The 22,766-nt window shown below is 38.7% G+C and overlaps 1 protein-coding gene across 1 annotated transcript in view; it reads left to right on the top strand.

The window, feature by feature from the left end:
- BBS10 (Bardet-Biedl syndrome 10) overlaps window positions 1-22,109 on the top strand; it is a 179,663-nt gene extending 157,554 nt beyond the window's left edge. The window contains exon 4 of the transcript XR_009505215.1: window positions 21,882-22,109. The gene's annotated coding sequence lies outside the window, so the exon portion shown is untranslated. The remainder of the gene's footprint in view (window positions 1-21,881) is intronic.
- The last annotated feature ends 657 nt before the right edge of the window (window positions 22,110-22,766 follow it).

Here is a 22,766-nt window from a genome sequence, read left to right as displayed (position 1 = left end):
GTCCAAAAATGCTGACTAAACTAAAAGCATATTTGCATATTAAGTTTCCCTGTATTCATGGAGCCAAGTAAAGTTAGCTGGAGTGTACTTTCTCAGACACAAATATGATGGTGACGCACTGCTTAAAAATCTTTCAAGAAAGTCCATCATCTGGCCCCAGCCCACACTTTATTCTTACTCCTGATATCCTCCTATGTGTATCTTATTTAGCTTCTCCTTTTATCCTAGCATACCATGTTTAATCATGCCGCTTTGCCATAATTCTACTACTTTTTTGCCCTGAATACTTTTCCCTTTCTCAACATGATAAGCTGTTTTTCATTCTTCAACACATGGCTCAAATGTTAATGCCTATAAGAAGTCTTCTTGACCCCCCAGTTAATCAACTTCATCTTTTTCTTCCCATAGCACAGTGTTTACATATGTCTCTCCCACTGGACCATGGGTCTTTCCCAGCAGACTGTGAGCTTCCTGAAAGCAATGGCAATGTCTTATTCATGTTTATATTCCTGTCCCTTTCACTGTTCACACATACTACTGCCTAGCACAAGATCTGGCATGATACATCGCTAATGGACGAGTGAATGCTAAATCAATATGGTCTCTGTTGCTCCAAAGTGCAACTAAAGAAGACGATGTTTGTGTAATTAGTCAAGAAGCAAAAAAAAAAAAAAAAAAAAAAACCTGTACAATTTAAACAAAAAAACTATACATAATTTATACAATTTAAACCGAAAATTTTACTCAGAGAATGAAAATTGGAAAACTAAGTATTTATGGTAAATACAGAAATGAAATGTAAATCATTGGGAATTTGTATAGGACACAGTGCTTAGAGGTGGATGCAACACCCAAGTCCTGTTTTATATATGCTGAGTCTATGAAGAGAGTGAACTAAATGACCAAAATAGCTCATTTTGACATTCATATGGCTTTGTTTCACCAGTGGTTTTTCTGTGTGTATGGGTTGTTTCAGTGGCCCAATTTTTTACATATATAATCACAATACTTTGTTTAAAAAAATCTTTTTCTTTTTTTTTTGCCGCACTGCACTACTTGTGGGATCTTAGTTCCCTTGAACTCAGGCCCACAGCAGTGAAAGCGCCAAGTCCTAACCACTGGACCGCCAGGGAATTCCCTGTTTAAAGAAAATCTTCATCCCAACAGGGGTTGATCCAAATTTTGGGGGTCCTGAAGCTTATACAATATGGTGGAGAAATCCTCTTTAAGAAAAATACAAAATCACAAATCTAAAATTATATATGAAAGCAAATATTTGTTTAAAATAAGATAAGAGGGGCTTCCCTGGTGGCGCAGTGGTTGAGAGTCTGCCTGCCAATGCAGGGGACGCGGGCTCGAGCCCTGGTCTGGGAAGATCCCACATGACACGGAGCAAGTGGGCCCGTGAGCCACAACTGCTGAGCCTGCGCGTCTGGAGCCTGTGCTCCGCAACAAGAGAGGCCGCGATGGTGAGAGACCCGCGCATCGCGATGAAGAGTGGCCCCCGCTTGCCACAACTAGAGAAAGCCCTTGCACAGAAACGAAGACCCAACACAACTAAAATAAATAAATAAATAAATAATTTAAAAAAATAAATAAATAAATAAAATAAGATAAGAAATCATAACAAATTGCAATTTTTAAAAGCTGACAAATACCACAAATATCACAAAACTCAGAAAAACAGCAACATTATTTTTATTAATTACCTCTATAACTTTTTCCCTACATTTTTGGCTGTATGCCCATTGATTGTTTCTTTATCTGACAATAGTTTTGTTCTATCACTTTCTGTAGAAAAAGTAGAAAAATAATTGTCTTATTTTGGCATGTTTTTCCTAATTTACCCACATTCTTCCAGTGCTGGTCACTTAGGGACATGTTCTTATTGTGAGAGACCTCTGGCTTTGTGCCTTTTTATGGTGCTGATAAGTCAGGATAATGGGCAATTAGAGTACTTCTGGAAGCCATTTCTACACCAGAAATGCTAGCCATGGTTTCCTTACACATGGAAGTGATGAGACTTACAAAAACTTACAAACACCATATATTACCAACTGTACTTTCCTTATGCAAGTCCTCAGAATACCTGCAGTTACTACGATAAACCGATTAGACATGAGGGAAAGTGACAAGAGGAGAAGTTGGAACGGAAAGAGAAAATGGTCTTAGCCAATTATGGTGAAAATATCTTCTACAAATTTTGTAAAGTCCATTTGACCATGTGAATACATCAGAAGGGTCCCTCCTAGTGCCTTGGAAGGGGATATTCAGGAGATGGGCCCCAAGACTAAAACCTGCCTCTTACCTAATGCAAGTGAAAGAGAAAAATCACTTATTCTCCAATCCTCCAATGGAAATGAGAATAACAAAGGCTGCTGGTAAAGAATGTAGTTGGAACTCAAAGGTCTATTTTGTATTATTAAGAAAATAGCCCTGCCTAATTCCCAGTAGATGTGAAGAGGAAGGGAGTGAGTAATGGAAAGAACATTGCTTTGCACAAAAATATGACATCCAAGACTTACGGATTCTGGAGAAAAAGGTGACTTGTAAATTAGGAAACAGTTGGAAAAATATTTTCTCCTTCCTACAGGTTTATATGACTTTGGTCTAGGAGTCATAAACTGGTAAAATATAGGTCATATTTAACCTGAAAGCAGGTTTTATTTGCTCCACAAAGTGTCTTTAATTTTTTAAAAACTGAGCCAACACAAACAAATCTGACTTCAAAATACAGCATTCTGGCCACGCCGACCTTCATCTCTCTGTGGCAACATTCAGCCAGGCTGGACAAGGATTGCGCCTTTTAGCTCTAATGCCTGATGCCCAGCTTGCACAGTTCTCACTACTTACACAAGCACACAAAGGCTTTTATTTCAGCCCACTTTAGTTCTTGCTTAGGCCTGACTGTTCTGTCTTTATCCTTCAGGGTGTTTGTGTTTGATCCAACCAGCATGCCTACACTTCACACTTGTGAGGAAACCAGGAAGGGCCCAATTTTATTTGGAGTGACTGGGCATGTCAGAGATGGCATCACAAGACTAGGAGAGACCCTTCCGTGGGAGGGGGACCCCAGTAAACCACACTGTGCTGATAATGGGCTACCTCCCAGGACATTGTCCCAGACTGCATGAGTCAGACTCAGGAAAACTGATGGCTGACAAGAGAGTGGGGAGATCCTGTTGGGGACGGGGACGTGCAGTGCCAATAACTGGGGTATGGAGTTTTTTAAAGGCAGGAGGAGATTCGTACAGGGAAACCTAGAAAGAGGAAAAGCTTTGGGAGAAAGATGAAAATTTGAAGACAAAAGAAGCAATTTAAAACAGTGGGGAAATCCAAACAGGATCAGGGGAACTTCTTTTTTTTAATTTTGATTTTGTTTTTTATTTTTTAAATTAATTTTTATTGGTGTATAGTTGCATTACAATGTTGTGTTAGTTTCTACTGTACAGTAAAATGAATCAGCTATACATACATATATCCCCTCTTTTTTTGGATTTCCTTCCCATTTAGGTCACCAAAGAGCATTGAGTAGAGTTCCCTGTGATATACAGTATGTTCTCATTAGTTATATACAGGTGAACATTTTAAATGATCAGATCAGAATGATAAAATTTCACATGATTTTAATTCTTAATTTATCTATATTTTCTAATTTTTTGAAATGCACATGTATCATTTAATTTTTATAAATACAGGAAAATTTTAAAAGATGAAGATTTTTTAATTGAGAAGATGACTATTTAAAAAAATAAATGAAGAGACTTTCCTGGTGGTCCAGTGGCTAAGACTCCACGCTCCCAATGCAGGGGTCCCAGGTTCAATCCCTGGTCAGGGAACTAGATCCCACATGCTGCAACTAGGAGTTCACATGCCACAACTAAAAATCCCCGCACGCCACAACTAAAGATCCTATGTGCTGCAACTAAGACCCGGCACAGGTAAATAAATAAATAAACAAATACACTAATATTTTTTAAAATAAATAAATAAAAATAATAAATAAATAAATGAAGATCCAAATTGGCTATCACCAGGGTACTGGAAAAATGTATGGGAGTAAAAAGTTTTCTTACTCTTGGAAAAACAAATTAAAGAATAAAAGACCTCAGACTAAAAAAATTGATAAAGAAAAAAATATTACAAAGAAAAGGACAATTAGATACAGTTTAATAATATCATCAAGTGAAAAGGCATTTAAAGAATCTGTTTATGATAATAATCACATTGTTTAAAATTATTTACACTTATAAAAATTTCTTTTTAAATTTTTACAACTTACAAGGAAATAGTCACAGATGATAAATTAATGAATAAACACACACAAATTCATAAATTAAAAATAGAAGTTATTATGGACTCTGGATCCATATATTTTGTAAAGAAATTTATCCCGACTTTTCAACATCAGCTTGTCTTTCAATCATTGTAGTTTCGTTAAAGAGAGAAAAAGGAAATTATTACTCAGAGATGAATAATTGTTCAGGGAAATGAATCCCTCTGAAGGAATGTTTAGAAGGTATTTGCTTAGTATCAGAATTTTAAGTTGCTAAAAGTCCACCATGCTGGGAGGAAAAGGCGGCCACTGGCCAGGCATTGTTTCATCTCTTCACGCAGTCACCTTAAATCCATGATACAACAAATCTTATAATAAGCATCCACTCTAAGATGCAGAGTGCAGCATTAATAAACAAATGAGTAGAATTGAAATCACCTTATTATGTCTTCAAACAAGTTTTGAGCATCTGCTGCACTATGCTGATCACTAAGAAAGAAAAAAAAAATGTGAGGCCCAAGAGAAGCTCTCAGATCCAGGGGGAGATGGGGCAGGCAGGTGAAAAAAATAGCTAACAATATCTGTGGTATCATCTGAGGGACAAAGGAATGGGCCAGGTAGTTAAGACTCAGGACAGAAGGATCTGGAAGCTGGTTTTATGGTGATATGGACTTACTTGGGCCTTGAAGGAAGAGTTGTCAACAGAGTCACAGACTAAGAGAGAAAAATTGTTGAAGCCATACCCAGCATGAGTAAAATTGAGTGTAGACAGCACTGGGAAGGCTCAGGTGTAAGTGCAATAACACTTTGTAATAGCAAATCCAGTTACACAAGTTAAGTAACTTTCTGATCACATTTATGTCCACCCAAAAATATTAGACTGCAATTCAAAAGACTGCAATCTGATCTAGCCTGGGATTTTGGATAAATTTCTTTTTCCTTTGTATATTTTGTAAAAACTCTTTGCACTATTTTTGGTTATACAACCAATATATGCTCAACATAAAAAAAAAAAAAAAAGTAAAAATAAGAAAATAAAAATTAGAGAAAATTTCAACTCTGAAGTTATCACTATTAATATTTTCATAGATGATATTGCTAGATTGCTCTCCAACAAAGTTATATCAATGTATACTCTCATCATGGATATTATTTTTATGGAAAAATATATACAATTAAAATTTTTTATTTTAATTTTTAAAAAAAATAAAATGATTTGTCACAGTCATTTGGTTAATTCCAAATTAGGTGTGGTTAAAATTATAGTCTTCTGAATTGCCATCTAGTATTATTATGCAAATATAGTAGAAGCAGTGATCCCTAGACTAGATAGAGGAGGAAATATAACTCGTGGTGATATATTCTTATTCCTTCCCAGAGTCATGATTGGGAGAAATGCCCTTTATAAACCAAATGCTGATGGATATGGATACTACAAAAGTTAACTTTGCCAAAATTTTTACTTTAAAATTATGACCAGGGAGGGGAGTAGAAAACAGAAAAATAATTTAACTGAGTCAAGCAATTTTATATTTTGGAATCAGTGTTAAATGTAAATTACTCCATGGTGCATAGACCTTGAAGCATCTTCAGGAGATGTTTGAGGGGCTGGGATTTCCAGGAACTTAACCAAAAAAAATTTTTTATCTTAAAAAAAAGAAAATTTGGGGATGAGAAAGAAGGAAAGGCTGTCGATGAAAGGAGAACTGCATCTGGATAGGTTAGGTTTCTTTTGGAGAAAAAGGAGCATCTATTTGTCTATTCATTTTTAGCTGAGGGACCAAGAGGACAATGAAAAGAGATGGCATAACAATTGTCCTTGTTTGTGTTTGAGTCTCTGGGTTGAAAGAAAAGAAAACCAAAAACTGATGAAAGTGATTCCCTGATCCTCAGAGAGATTATGGGCAAGATCTGAGGGCCTAGAACTGGTGGAAATACTGCTTCTTGACACTCTGAGGCTCTGGCCTAAAAGGAATTGCTTTCATTCCTGGTGGCAGTGTAGCATGAAGTTAGAGAGGAGGCCACTCAAACTGATGGAAACCAGAGAGTTTGGTTGGAATTTCCGGATAGAAATCAGCACTCCTCAATGCCTGGATGACCAGTGGAGACCACACCAGACCCTGACCTTGGTGTTCTCACCACTAACACTGTCAGGAGGGCCAGTGGTGAGGCTTCTCTGACTGGTATCGGGGGGAGGTGGAGAAGAAGAAGAAAGGGCAGGTGCTGTGCTGTGACCACAACTGACAGATCCCTTTGGGGATTCCCAGAAATATCTGGGGGATACTTTGAGAGGGAGCTGATTTCCTTCTGGGTAAGGTGGACAGAGGTATAGGTAGGGAGGGCAGGTGGTTGAATAAGGGCTCAGGCTGCTGAATCAGCAATAAAGGCAAGTGTGACCAAGTTTTGTAGTCATGCCAGTGAGGTCTGCTTGTCTGAGCTGCATGTAAATATGCCTGAATTCCATTGCTTTGTCCTCAGTGACTTTGGGGGAGTTTCTTCCTATAAAACACTGTTTTCCCTCCCGTTTAAAACCACTAATCTTGTTTCCTTCAACACAATCATTTTCAATGTGTACTTTTGTAACAGATGGTTCTAACACATTTGATTCTATGATCTGCGTTATTGTTGGACACTTAAGCCATTTTGTTTTCTGCTGTAATAATTTATGATACAATGAGCACTCTTCTTGATACAGTTTTGAGTACAGCTCTTATTATTTCCTTAGAATAAAGTCTCAGAAGGGAGATTTCTGGGTCACAGAATACACAGATTTTTAGGTTTTTAATAGCACTACAAATTATCCTCCAGAGAGTTGTGCCCATTTATGCGCTCACTGGGAGGGCATAGGTGTTTGCCCACATCCATTTTAACAACTGGGTACGAACATGTTAAAAACTTTTTACACATTGAAAGAATATTGATGAATGAATATTTCATATTGGTGAATATTGATGTCTTGATTTTTAGCATATGTTTGATTATTATTTGTGAGGTTAGATATGCTTTGCCTTATTGGCCATTTGTATTGCTTTCTAAAAAACACTTTTTAAAAATTTCATAGACTTTTAATGTGTGAAGGACAAAAAGAGGTAATAAGTCTTAAATTAGAAGAGAATATTCAACATAAATTTCTTGTGCCTTTTTTATGTAGAAAAAAAGAAAGGAAGGAAGGAAGTAAAGGAGGAAGGGAGGAAGGAAGGAAAACTGATGGCCCAAGAATTGTCCTTCCATTGCAAAACTTACATTTCTTTAAGGATTTCTGCTTCCTCCTGAAACCATACCCTGGTGTGTGTGTGTGTGTGTGTGTGTGTGTGTGTGTGTGTACACTAGTTCCCTGACCAGGGATCGAACCTGGGCCCCCTGCATTGGGAATACAGAGTCTTAGCCCCTGGACCACCAGGGAAGTCCCCCGTGATGGTGTTTTTTTATCTCCATTCTTAATGATGATGGTGGACTAAAGCCTTCAAAGGCAGGAGATGCTGGTTTTCCTTAGTCATCTTTTGGGTATAACTTTCTGAAGTAAGAATTAATTATTTCACAAAGGCATGATCTTTGCTTGTTTCTAAGGCATGATCTTTGCTTCTAAACAGAAGGTTAGGACTCTATTAGTCTCTGTCTTCTCCAAATTAATAATGCAGAGGTTAAAAGCAGTGACATCATTTCAACTCAATTTCCATTTTTATTATAGTAAAATTGTTTTATATACTTTCCAAAAGAATTTTAAAAACTGGAGTTCTACTGAAAGAAAAATAAATGTGAGAATAATTATAAGGTACTTCCTGATAAGTAAAAGGGACATTTATGCCTCTTATTTATTTTTGTTTTTTCTAATGAATTGATTATCAAATTATGTACAATGAAATATCAGCATATAATAGAATTGCTGACTAATGATCACAAAGTTTACTGGCAGGAACTTTTTTTATTAACTGGCCCATGAACCCAGGACTATTGCCTGGCCAGGTTATGCCATCATTTATTTACCTTTTGTGGCTCTAGTCACAATTATTAATTAATTATTTGTGTTATTCTTTATATAATCTCTTTTTTCCCTATTCAACTGTGGGCTGCCTGAGGAAATTTCTGTCATGTTCACCACCATATTTTGCATCCCAGCTGTGAATATAGCCCCCAGTACATAATAGGCCTCATAAATACTTTATATATATATATATATATATATATTTACATAAATATAAATAATCCTATGTTGAGTAAACAAATAATAACACTAAGCACGTGAGGTAGGGTCATTGTGACAGTTCAGCAATGAATTTGGCCAAGTTTCTTGGCAGTTAAGACCCAAGTCAAAACATATTGGGCTTTTGTTCTAACGGAAAATAACACGTACATGAAGAGACACTTTTCTTTGAACTGAACTCAGAGGCACCAAGTAACAGAAATGACCACATCTGCGGTTTTGCAGAATAACCAAATGCTATTCTAATGTATTATCTTACGGATGCTCCCTAAACATTTACATTTTACTAATAAGAATATTTTTGTAGATAACAGATTACATGGCCCAGGTACATTGATACCAGTTAATCAAGGCAGAATATAGTTTGGTGTTTAATTGCTCAGACTTTAGAGTCAGAAGGATCTGGGTATGCACACTGGCTGTACCCCATACAAGCTGTGTGATCTGGGCAATATACTCCCTCTGAGCCTTGGTTTCCATATTGTATTAAAATGTAACACTAATCCCTACTCATAAATTTGTTGTGTGAATTAAATGAGATAACTTATGTAATCCTTCTGACAAAGAGTAAATGCTCAATAAATGAGAGCAAGTATTATTATTAGCTAACAATACTGAAGCAAAACTAGGGGAATCTAAAAAAATTAATAGCAGTCATAACGATAAAAGTTTCTTCCAATCTCAGGGGCTTAAGTAAGTATTATGAAGTGCATATCACAATCAATTATTTAGTGAATTTTTCTAATAAGTGTGGAAAATGGAGCTATTTTATGTGGATGGTTAAAGGGAGTCATCTTTTAGATACCAGGTAGTAGAGAGCAAATTTGTTCTGCTGAGATTGAAAAGATCCCAAGCCTGGTATTCTGACCCAGACAGAATTTCCACTCAGTTGATCAGAAGTACAGATGGGAAGGGTGCTTGTAAATATAATCAAGCTCTTTTATCAAAAATTTAATTAAGTACTTGATTGAGGTTCCCAAGTTCTATACCACATAATAAGAAAGGGCAGCAGAACACTACGTCATCCTGGACTGCAGGATGAGTCACGTAAAAGTGGCACCTCCCATGCTGCTGAATGAATTGAGGTACCTCTGGTGTCTGCCTACGGGTTCTGTTAAAATGTTGCAAACTGCCACATTTTTATAGGTATAACTCTTTGAGTTTGGGGGTAAAGGCCGCCAAGACCTTTAACATCAACTAGCCAATCGGTCTGATCGATTCTTAGCACAACTTTTTCTGCATGAAACATAGGAATGTGAACAACACAGAGGAGTCCTCACCCTCCTGTTTTCTATAGCAGGAAAGCATTTATTCCAATCACCTATTAATCATCAGAATGAAATGGGTCTATGACATAGCTTTTATTCCTAGCTGTATTCCCAATATGGTAGAGTAAAGCATTATAGTGATAATACAAGAATAAATGTTTCTGAAATTTGTAAACAGATGATGCAAGAAAGCTGACATAGTTCAAAGCACTAACTGACCCACGATTTAGGGATGAGAACAGATTGCACCGTCATTCCATCTAGGCTATTCCTGTATGGCTCATTAGAGTAAATAGTTAAGCAATTTTATTTCCTATCCGGCATTTAGGACAGGAAATTTAAAAATTATAATGCCTAGAGATTTTTCTGGGGTGTTTTCTTCAGATGTAAGTAATTGATTAGATCATCTAGAGCAGCGGTCCCCAACCTTTTTGGCACCAGGGACCGGTTTCATGGAAGACAGTTTTTCCACGGCAAGGGCGCGCGTGGCTGGGTGTGCGGGAGAAGGGCTCAGGCAATAATGCGATTGATGGGGTGCAGCAAATGAAGCTTCACTCGCTCGCCCGCCGCTCACCTCCTGCTGTGTGGCCCAGTTCCTAACAGGCCAAGGACCGGTGGGGGACCCCAGAGCTCTAGAGCTCTGCTGTCTAATTCGGTAGTCACCAGCCACATGTGGCTATCTAAATTAAAATTAATTAAAATTAAATAAAATATCAGTTCCTCAATCACAGCAGCCACATTTCAGGTGCTCAAGAGCCGTAATGTGGCTAGTGGCTACCATATTAAACAGTGCAGATACTGAATGCTTCAATCATTGCAGAAAGTTTTATTGGACAGTTCTGTTCTAGAATGACTAAAATCACTGGCTGCCAATTTGGGATGGTTCCTAGGACCTTACAAAATACCAAGATCATTCTAAGCTGAATTGAGGGAAGTAATTTGTCCAACTATCAGTGGAAATCTATACTTTTGTAATTCCTCTTGTAAATGTCATGCCCTAAGTAATTCTGTCCTGACAGCTGAGAACAGTTTCTCATTCCTACAATAATGCTATGTTACCAGGTCTCTACTAAGCACAGTCTCATTAAATCTACACAATATTTCTATGAGGAAGGTATTGTTATTTTCAAAATGCAGATGAGGAAAGTAAAGCTCAGAGTGATACATTTACTTGTCCCAAATCATTCAGCTGGTAAAGGGACAATAGGAATTTAAATCCTATACTGTCTTAAGTCCAGAGCCCTATGTACTATTCACCACACTCTCCAGTCTCTCTATCAGAGAAAATTGTAATAGTGCTTCCTGTATATGAGCCCCTTTAGATCTTTAGATTCTTGAGTCAGATTCTCACACTTTATAGTTGTGTTACCTTGAGCAAACAATTTAACTACTCTGTGCCTCAGTTTCCTCATCTGGATGATAACAGTAGCTACTTCAGAGGGTTGTGAAAGTTACGTAGGCATATGTGAAGCATTTGGAACAGTGCCTGGCACTGGGAAGAGCTCAATAAGTGCTATTATTATCTCATTCAGTGTTTTCCTTTTAAAAGAGATTGAGAAAGAGCTTTTGGTACTTTCAAGTGCTAATTATTTATAGGTCTGAAAAACTCTTTTCAAACAGTATATTTGGGCTTCCCTGGTGGCGCAGTGGTTGAGAATCTGCCTGCCAATGCAGGGGACACAGGTTTGAGCCCTGGTCTGGGAAGATCCCACATGCCGTGGAGCAATTAGGCCCGTGAGCCACAACAACTGAGCCTGCGCATCTGGAGCCTGTGCTCCGCAACAAGAGAGGCCGAGATAGTGAGAGGCCCACGCACCATGATGAAGAGTGGCCCCCACTTGCCGCAACTAGAGAAAGCCCTCGCACAGAAACGAAGACCCAACACAGCAAAAAAAATAAAAAAATAAATTAAAAAAAGGGGGGAGGTTTACAGGGCTAACGAAAAAAAAAACAAAACAGTATGTTTTTCAAGATATCAAACAAAGAGATTGGAAGACATACTTTTCCTCATCTCCACCCCCAAAAGTTGGCTGATTTCGGCCAATCTACTAAGGTATCAAGAAAAAGAGAAGCTTCTCCAGAAAGCCTGAGCACTACAGCAGAAAATCCTCAGAGTGCAGAAGGTTTAACCAAAGCCTAAACAGAGTCTATTTTCACTCAACTTTTTTTTTTTTTTTTTCTTTTTTTTTTTGAGAATGTAAGAAAGGGACACAGGATTCGGAACTTTGGGTGGAAAGAATATTATCAGAAAGGGGCCATGTAAGGATTGCCATCAAATGCAAACCTTACTTAGGATCTTTCATTTTGCAGTTCTGCATCTAGAAGACTCTAGGAGAGCCTTTTTTACTGGCACCTGGGTGGTAGGATTCAGAGTTCATAAACATGGAAAACCTGATGGGTTTCTGGGGCAATATTTTTCATGAACTGGGGCAGAAAAACAGAATGTCAAAGCTGAGCAGCGCTTTACTATCTGGGACAGAAGTCTGTGTGTTTTATGCCTAGAAAGAAGGTTGGAAGAAACTATGCCTGCTAGCGTAAGGTTATAACAGCGATGGCCATCTACTCCACATACACAGGCAATAGCCATAGCCCCAGCCTCAGGGAAGAGGGTTCTGAACCATTTAACTAGAAATAGGAAACAAATCAAGTTCCAATAGCAGGAAAACAGACACCAAAAAACCCCAAAACACACACAACAAAATAAATATCCAGGCCTCTTCCTTTCCTTCTCCTTAGAAGTTGTGTGGGCATAACCTTCTGGAGTCAATTACATTGTCCAACTCTTAGGATAATTCTAGGGAAAGGGGGTAGTGGTGGATTTCAGGCCCCTGTAGAAATGAAATAGCCCCTCACAGTAGGCCAGAGAAGGAGAAGGAGAATTTCAGAAAGTGGGAATCTTTTGGCAAATCTAAAGCAGCATTTCATTTTCAAGTAGGGTTATTTCTCATCATGTCATCCCTTCTGCAGACTTAGGCATTGCAGGCAGGAAGACAGGAAGACGAGTCAAAAGCACCAGCCAAAGGAACCAAAACCACAGCCTCATTTAATGGATTGTCAGACACAATTTAGAAACAAAAAACAAATTAGAATACATTTCCTCCTTATTGCTTTTCCAGCTTTCTCCAAAACGCCCATTATTTTTAAAAATTAAGATCATTTCTACTTCTTTCTTCCTAAAACAGTCAGTATTTTATAAAAGAAAACAATAATAAGCTTCTAAACGCCTGATATGTGCCAGGCACTGTGCAAGCCACTGAAGCATGATTTCATCTCATCATCACAAACCTTGAGCAGGATTGCTAGAAAGTGGCAGAACCAGGATCATGAACCCACACCTCTGCACCCTTTAACCAGGACACTGTTCTGTCCTATGTAGAATGTAGGACACCTCACAAATACATTAGCGAAGAGTGCATCTGCCACCCTGCCTTCCCCACCCCATTACCAGCCACATGGGGCCCTCGATTCTAAAGAATAGAAAGTTTGCTTTTGAAGGTTTCCCTTTTGAACTGTTTGTCAGCGTGGGGTCCCTCCCTATCATTTTCAGTTCAAAGGGGACTCACACCACTGTCTCACACACACACACACTTTGATGTTGGTCTCCACCTAAAATTCCTTGAAAGGGTACAGCTGCTCCTACATAAATGCCGGCAGAAGGACGAATGGGGGTGTGGGTGGGGCTGGTCTCACATTCTCTATTTTCCTCACTTTATTTTCCCCTACATCCCACTGAAGCCTATAGAGTTGTTTCAGGCTTTCCCTAAAGCTGGGGTTACTAAAAGAAATGATAGGGTTCACAGGAAAATAATTTTAAACTGAATGCTAAATATCACTTCTCCCATAGTCTAGACCAGAGGTTAGCACACTTTTCCTGTAAATGGTCATACAGTAAATAGTTCAGACTTTGAATAGTTTGTCTCTTTTGCAGCAGTTCAACTCTGCCATTATAGGGAAAACAGCCATAGACAATATGCAAACAAATATACTTGGCTGTGTTCCAATAAAATTTTATTTACAAAAATAGGCATTGGGTATGGCCAATGGGTTAAAGTTTTCTGACCCCTGGTCTAATCCAGTGATGTCAAAAGATATGTAATGCAAGCCACAAATGTGATTTAAAAAATTTTTATAGCCACATTTTAAAGAAGTAAAAAACAATGGGTGAAATTGATTTTAGTGATATATTTTATTTAACCCAATATATCCAAAATATTATCATTTCAACATGTAATTAATATTAAAAATCATTAGTGGGACTTCCCTGGTGGTCCAGTGGTTAAGAATCCGCCTTCCAATGCAAGGGACACGGGTTTGATCCCTGGTCGGGGAACTAAGATCCCACATGCCGCGGGGCAACTAAGACTGCGCGCTGCAACTAAAGAGCCTGCGCGCCTCAACGAAAGATCCCGCACGCGGCAATGAAGATCCTGCATGCTGCAACTAAGACCAGACACAGCCAAATAAATAAATAAATAAATATTAAAAAAAATCATTAATGAAATATCTTAAATTCTTTCTTTGTTCTGTCTTTGGAATCTGATGTGTATTTTACGCTCAGAGCACATCTTAATTCAGACCAGCCACATTTCAGCACTCAATAGCTACACATGGGTAGTGACTATTGCATTGGGTGGGACCACTCTAGACTGTTTGCAGGTATCGCTAGTTCCTCATCTGGTTCCCCTCTTCTTAGGTTTACCTGTCTGCTTACTCATTCTCTACACACAGAACCTGTACCAGGATCCTCATTCTTTCCCCTGAGTTTGAGTTGTTCAGCATAGAATAGCATTCTGGGATGCTGCCAGTGGTCACTCCAAGTCCCATAGCACAGTGTGTATGTCTCTGGAGTGGGGTTGGTGATGCCTTAGTTCATTCAGGCTGATATAACAAAAATACTATATACTGTGTGGATTAAACAGCAAACATTTATTTCTGACAGTTCTGGAGACTAAGGAGCCCAAGATAAGGGGTCAGAAGATTCAGTGTCTGGTGAGAAGCAGCTTCCTGATTCATGGATGGCCATCTTCTTGCTGTGTCCTCATGTGGCACAAGGGTTGAAGGAGCTCTCCAGGATCTCCTTCATAAAGGCACCAATCCCATTCATGAGGGATCCACACTCATGACCTAATCACCTCACAAAGGCCCCACCTCCAAATACCATCACACTGGGGTTAGGTTTCAGCATATGAATTTTGGAGGGACATAAACATTCAGTCTATGGTGGTGTCCCAGGAGGATCACCCAGCAATCCAAGTTCTGAAGGGCAGCCAAAATATGTGTGCGTACCCCTGTGTGATACCTTTTGAGGTTTGTCCACCAGAATGAGTTTTAGACCCTCCTCTTTATTTTTTTGTCCCATTATCCAGAGAGTAACTACTGGATCTGGAATCTCTCTGACTCTCCTGTCCCTCTCTCTGTCTCTCTCTATTTCTCTCTGTCTATCCTGGTCTCACAGTATCTCTGCCTCTGTGTCTCTGTCTCTCTCTGTCTTACACATACACACATAAATACTGCTAGCTTCCACCTCACCCTACACACACACACGTGAAGGGAAAATATTAGTGCTTGAAGAATATACCATGTAGTAAATTTGCAAGGCAGAAGAGAAACACATTTTTTTCCCCTACGTGTCCCGTAATTAGCAATGCTGCCTCACTTACTTTGGACTCAATGCTTCACCATAGCTTAAAAGAGTAGTATTCATTCCTTTCCTTCATCTTTTTATCCCCAGGTTTCCAGTTTTATCTGTTTAGGGCTGCCAGAAATAAGAAGCCAACTCATCACTGAGCCACTTACTTCTTATGGCCAGACTCCTAGTTACACTAAGACATATCTGAAAGATTTAAGCCCAGCTGAATCCTTCGACCACAGCTGTATTGGCTTGGATGAGACCAAACCACTATAACAGAGACACAACACTACAGAAGCTTAAAGAGTATAGAGTCTATTTCTCTGTCATGTAATTATTACGAAGAGGGTGATCCAGATCAGAGGTAGGTGTTAGGCTTCTCCATCGCCTCCTGGGGCAGGTCCTCATCTGCATTGCTGAAGACCCTTAGCCACCAAGCCAGTCTCTATAGCTAGAAAGTCAATGAGAATATGGAGAAGGCAAATCAAATGTCTTAAAATCCAAGCCTAGAAGCAGCACATGCCATTTCTGCTCATGTTCTATTGGCAAGAACTTGGGAACACAGTCATAACTCAATGTGCAGGGGGCTGAGGAACTTAGTCTAGGACAGTAGCCATGTACCCTGGAAGGAAACGAGACTGGATTTTCGTGGGTAAGGAAAAGTCTCCACTAGGGATATTCTCCTCCCCAGGCTGCCTGGGCTGTGAGTGTGGAAATCATTCTTCTAATTTCAACTTCATTATTTTATATAATGATTATAACAGTCCTATGGGATCAGAATTATCTCCATTTTACAGATAAGGAAATTGAGACATTGGGTTATGTAACTTTCATAGAATTTTATTCCTTATTATAGTACATTTTCCTTTTATTATGTTTATTTGGGATATGTCCGCAACTAGATCATAAAGTCGTATACCCAGTGTTACAAAATTCAACGTCTAAATATAGCAATTGCTTGGTAGAACTTTGTTAATTGAATGACTGAATTAATGATGAACGTATATTTATGTGCTGATGCTTGAAACTAAGAGAAGCAGACTTCTTGCTACATAAGTAAATTATTTTGACATTTAAAAAATTTTTTTTATTTTGTTGGTGGAGCCACGCAGCATGCGGGATCTTAGTTCCCTGACCAGGAATCAAACCCTCACCCCAATCCCTAGTCGGGGAACTAAGGTCGCACAAGCTGTGCGGCACAGCCCAAAGAAAAAACAGACAAACAAAAAAACAAATGACAGATTAACAAGAAAAAAAAAGGACAGAATTTTTATTTTATTTACATGCACAGGAGTTTACAGAAAATAAGTGAAACTCAAAGAAGCAATTATACTCTGGACCTTTTATACTCTTCTTAACTAAGGAAAGAGAACTTGAGATTAAAGGGATGATAAATTGTGGGGAAGTGACTAAGTAATATATGGGGGAAACGAATAGAAGATAAGGGCTATTTTAGTAAATTCTGTTTATGCAAACTCATCTTGGTGCTGACTCTCCATCTTTGATGATAGGAGTCACTCTTCTGTCCCTGGATGCATAGGGGAGGCACCTTCCTCAAAGGGAAATTTATATCCTGCTTTCAGGCAATGAGGGGAGGGCAGAGAGCTCTCCCTGCATCTACTGACTTTCAGTTGCCTCAGCTCAAAATCATCCTTTTGCCAAAGTGGCATATTTTGGGTGGCATAGTGTTCTGATCCTCTTCAATGTTCAGAGAGATTAAATTACTTGTCCAGGTTTACTCGGGTAGTGAGTGGAGGATTCTGGGATTTAAATCCACCTCTGTCAGCCTCTAGAGCATCTGCTTTTATAATGTAAACGTTCAGAAAAAGTCTGCTTTTCCAATTTTATTTAAGATTATTTAAATAATAGTTTTGTTGCAAATAATTTGTCTTTTTTACTGTAGCATGATGCTGGTTCAAAGTGCTTTTATGAAATATCTCAGTTGATGGTCTAGACAGTAGGATGGCAGGACTTGCTAAACTAGTTTCACAGATCAAAAAACTAAGTAACAAAGAGTTTAGTGACTTGACCATGGCCAAGCAACCATTTGGGAACATTGTTGCAATCATGATCTAGGTCTTCTGAGTCTCATTACAGTGCCTTTTTTTGGGCTATATCATTACTGCCTCTTCCCTAACTGCCCATGCAATGAATTTAAATGGGATTATTCCATTTAACCACAGACCTCTGGGGCATAGCCTTCAGGGTAGTATGAAGGTCAGTGTTCTAAAATCCCACAACCTGGGACTGAGTCCAGGTTTAGTCATTTACTGTTCTGTGGGGATAATGGAACCCGCCTTGTGGGATGAGCTTGGAAGGAGATAAGCCAGTAGGGAGTATTACAAAGGGGCCTCCATTTCCCTGGCCTCCAGTTTCCTTGTAGAAGAAACTCCACCAGAGAAACCTGCTTTATTCTTTCTGACTGGATCATTTATCCCCAGGGCAGAAGGCGTGATGTACCTGATTGGGGAGTTTGGGAGAAGGAACTGGGCAAACAAAGCCCAGTCCCTTCTTGGGTTCCCTTTAATTAAGAATTAATTGTCCAGGTCTGTCTTCTGCCTTGCTGGGGGTACAGGAGGGCCTGTGCTTGCAGGGAGGCGGGGGGGCCTGTGTTAGAGGTGAGGTCTGAGGAAATCCACTGCAAGTACAAAGCCATGTTCTCCAATTTACCCTATCCGTGCTATCTTGATCTCCCTTTGCTTGCCTCCTGCATCTGTCTTTCAGTTGGTTCTAAACTCAGGCAGGGAAAATGGGTTTTATTTACTGGCTCCCTGGAACTCAATTTGCTTTTCTTGTTATATGAGCAGTTGTCCTAAATTCATTGGGAAAAAATGTGTCTGAGCAAAGTTATACATAATTTTTGATGAGTGAACCAAGTTTTAACTTGTAGGTGTGAAATGTTTTTATGTAATTATAAATCTAAATGGGTATTGCTTTTCCACTAAAATCACAGTTTTTATTATTGGTGGTTCTGGTGCTAAGTATTTCAGAACTTTCAATGTGTCATAAGAGCAAACTGGTTACTAGAAAAGAACACCTGAAGAAATGAAATAATAATTATAATACTAATAAAATATCACTAAAGTTGGAAAAATGGAAGTGAAGTCCTTTTACCTTTTAAGTTAGAGCCATCAAAGTGATTAGCAGTAGGAATGTTCTGGGATCCTCTTCTGGTGCTAATTTTGATACCAGAAAGTCATAGCCCACTTGGGCTTTAAATAATAATTCTTTGAACTTGTCATATTTCTTACTGAGGTCTGGGATCTCTTTCACCGAAGGGAGTCAGTACATCAACTCTGAACAAGATTAGGCTGGTAGATACTGTCTGATTCACCTTCCTCCTTTGGCATCGCAGGTTCCGCTCTCCTCTCCCTTTCCTCCTGCTCTAGGTCTTCCTTGCTGGCTCTTCCTCTTCTGCCAGCTGTTCAAATGCTGGGGTTCCTGGTCCTCTTATTTTCTTTTTACCTTGTCTATGGGCATCCTCATCTACACTCCTTGCGTTGAGGATTTCTAAATCTGTACTTCCCACTCAGGAGTTATTCTCCTGAACTGCGTGCACATTTTCAGATTTCTAACTGCTGGAGGCATCACAGCTGTCTGAAACACGGCATGTCCAGAACTGAACTCATTTTGTGCACTCCTTCTCCTAATATTGGATGATTTCATATAAAAGTCAGCTTCTCTTGAAAAATTGGAAAATCTTATAATACCGAGTCCATGTGACTACAGCTGGCTGGAGCTGAGGGGTTGTTCACAATCCCTCCCCCTCCCTTTGTCCGATACCTGGCTGACTTCACACAATATGTTCTTGGCCTGGCAACTGTAGATGTTTGAGTTTGTGACCATGGTCTAGGCCATACTATACCATATGCTGAATTAAGAAATAAATCAAAGAACCAAATAGCATCACTCCTTTCTATTCAGGCTGGAATTACCTGATTTTATTAAATCCTGGTTCCCCCAGGTACTAAACTAATTGCATCTTTGCATAAGTTACTCAACCTCTCTGTACCTTGGTGACCTCATCTATAAAATAGTGATATTTATAGTAGCTACCTCACAGGGTTGTTGTGAGGGTTAAATGAGATAAAATATGTAGGTAACTTAGAACAATGCCCAACACATAGTAAGCCACAGTGTTTGCTTCTCAGCCCCTGTTCTTTGTTATCTTTTCTGGATTTCTGTGATGTATTTTTCAAAACTATTTGTAAAATTGATGGTTTCATACGATTTCAGAAAATAGATTTAATTTGGTTCATGACCTGTAAAGACTCCAACCTTAACTGTGTGGAAATATGTAAATGCATTTTCTATTACTAAGAAATCACATTTCCGGAGTTAAGTAGAGATTCAGTTTGACAACTGAAAGTTGGCCCAAATGGAACTGACAAATACCTGAAATGAACATATTTCATGACTACATGAGAGTTTTTCTGTTTGCGAAATCCATGCCCGGCCAAAGGCAGAAGTTCTTGTTTGAGCAGTTTTGTATCCACACTGTATTTCCTGTATGACCTTGAACAACTAGACCCAAACTTCTTCCATATGGCTGTTCTCTTGCCAGGAGTGATGTCCTGCTTTCATCACACAGCAAGTGTGATGAAAATCTTCCCCTTCAAGATTGTTTTCAGTGTAACTTCTGATACTCTTTTCTCTTTTCTCTTACACTGAGTCGCAACTACTTGTTTACATGTCTGTTTCTCTTAGAGTGAATTGCTTGAATTCTGAGACATCCTAACGTGCTTCACTAGAAAGGACATGATGACTGGCTCAGGCTTTGGTGCCAGGCTGCCTGGATTCAAATCCTGGCTCTGCCACTTATGGGCTTTGTAGCCCAGGGACAGGTCCTGGATCCCTATGAACCTCAATTTCCTCATCTACAGTAACTCACAGGGTTGTTGTGAGGATTAAATGAGTTAATATTTGTAAAACTCTATAGAACAGTATCTGGCACATGGAAGACATTTAATAAATGTTAGTGATTATTATTGTTGTTGCTGTCGACTTGATTTTTCTTTATTTCCATATTTTGTCTCTAGTTGCCTCCAATTGCTCAAATTTACTCTGCTACAACTGATACAAATCTAACTTTACTGCTCTTTGCTTCTTCTAGTTTAAGAAATAAGCTTTCAAAATATGAATCACAATTTGATCCTGCAGAGACAGAATATTGAGAAATGAAAAATATTGAATGTCTAGTTTTGGCAAAAGGTGCATAGCCACATTCCACTCCTTTAAAAAACAAAAAAGAAAAAACAAAAAAACTTATCCTGTAACTCCTCCCTGCTCCCTGGTAAGACCTTTCTAGATTAATAAATTGATTCCTTTTTATTTCTGTACTACACTCTCCTTCCCTTCTACCCCCATTGTAATGTGTTTAATATATATCTGTTTGCATTTAATTAGTACAGTGTACTAATTAAATGGATGTACTAATTCCTGCCCCACCACATCAGGGAGTACTTGACAGTAACATGACTTATAACTGATGGTGTTAACCTTGATCTGAAACCTGGTGCTGTTTGCCAGTTCTCTCCACTATAAAGTTAACTTTTTTCCCTTTCCATACTCTTCTTTGGAAGTGAGTCATTAAGTCCAGTCCACAACCAAGGGAGGGGGTGCGGAGAGAATTAATCTTTACCTCCTGGAAGGAGGAGCATCTACATCTATTCTTTGGAATTCTTCTATAAAGAAAAGTTGTCACTTCTCCAATATTTATTTATTTATTAAATAATTTTTGTATCATTATGGACTCATGGATATTTATTTTATTCTTTGGGTTATAATCCAATGCCATAATTATTTTCTTGCTGAAATTTTTTCAGCTTTGGACATTGGGAGCTCTTTCAGATTGGCTCCTGTGTCCTTTTGACATGCTTCCATCACTTTTATTTTATCTTTTTTCAGACTTCCTTCCTTTTTGGCATTATAAGATATTCCAGACTCATATTTTCCCTCCCCAGTCCTAGAGTCAGCCATTTCTCCTTTTCTAGGAAAATGGTATTTAGAAATCAAAATCAGGTTGCTGGGCATGCTTATTGCTGCTGGAATGTCACTGCTTCTAGGCCCTCTCAATGGACAGAGCTAGGAAGGATATGTATGTATAGTAACCTATGAATACACACATCTATCTATTATCTATCTATCTCTCTATCTATCTTCTATTTATCTATCTATCTATAAACATGAATTTCTACTGATGTCTCTGGCCCTAATCCAGCACCCCAGGGCTCATTTTAGCCTTCTCTTCTTGCTTATTTATGACATTTTCTCTAATAATGAGAGACCTGGCTCCCATTATCTACAATTATTTACTTATTTGTTTGAGTCTACTATTATGAGTTAAACTGTGTTCTCCCAAAGTTTATATGTTGAAGTCCTAGCCCCCAGTACCTCATAATGTGACCTTATTTGGAGAGAGTCTTTACAGAGGTAAGAGGTAAGCAAGTTAAAATGAGATCATTAGGGTGGCCTCTAATCCAATATGACTAGTGTCCTTAAAAATAGGGGAAATTTGGACACAGACACATGCATAGAGGAAGAAAGATGAGAAGACAGGGAGAAGATGAACATCTACAAGCCAAAGAGAAAGGCCTGGACCAGATCCTTTCCTCACAGCCCTCAGCAGGGACCAACTCTGTCAACACCTAGATTTCGAACTGTGAGTAACCAGAACTGTGAGACAATACATTTCTGTTGCTTAAGCCATCCAATTTGGTACTTTGTTATGGTAGCCTTAGCAAACTAATATAGATTTTCTGGTGTACAGGTAAATTAGTTTTGAAATTCCTAATACTTAGCCCTATGAGAAACAGATTTACCAAACAGAGTACAAAGTTTATGTGTAGCTCTTTTTGCCTTTAGCCTTATAATATCTAGTCAAAACACTGTTTTCCAAAGTCAGTTCCTTTTCTACCTACCCCTTCAATGAGGTTATATATTTATAATATAGTTAGATTAATTTGTCACAGCCTGCATTCCATCCCAGGATTCCTCATCATCTTGGTGGATTTTTTTTTAATTTGAATACAGCAAATGGATTTTGACAAATGCATCAAGTCTATAGGTATCCACTACCTGTAGAGTATAGAAGAGTTCCTACCCTAAAACATCCCCTCCCTCTGCAGTGCCTTTGGAGTCAACCCTTCACTCCTGAATCCCTGGCAACCACTGGTATGTTTTCCATACCTATAATTTTGCCTTTTCCGTATGTCATATAAATGGAATTACATAATATATAGCCTTTTGAATCTGGCTCCTTTCACTTTAGCAAAAATGCATTTGAGATTCATACATGTTGTTGAGTAAATTAGTAACTGCTTCCTTTTTATTTCTGAGTAGTATTCGATTGTACCACTATTTATCCGTTCACTTGTGGAAAAATATCTTTGT

The sequence above is a fragment of the Balaenoptera ricei genome, chromosome 10 (genome assembly GCF_028023285.1).
Source record: "Balaenoptera ricei isolate mBalRic1 chromosome 10, mBalRic1.hap2, whole genome shotgun sequence".
Taxonomy (NCBI): domain Eukaryota; kingdom Metazoa; phylum Chordata; class Mammalia; order Artiodactyla; family Balaenopteridae; genus Balaenoptera; species Balaenoptera ricei.
This window is presented reverse-complemented; position numbering and strand designations above follow the sequence as displayed.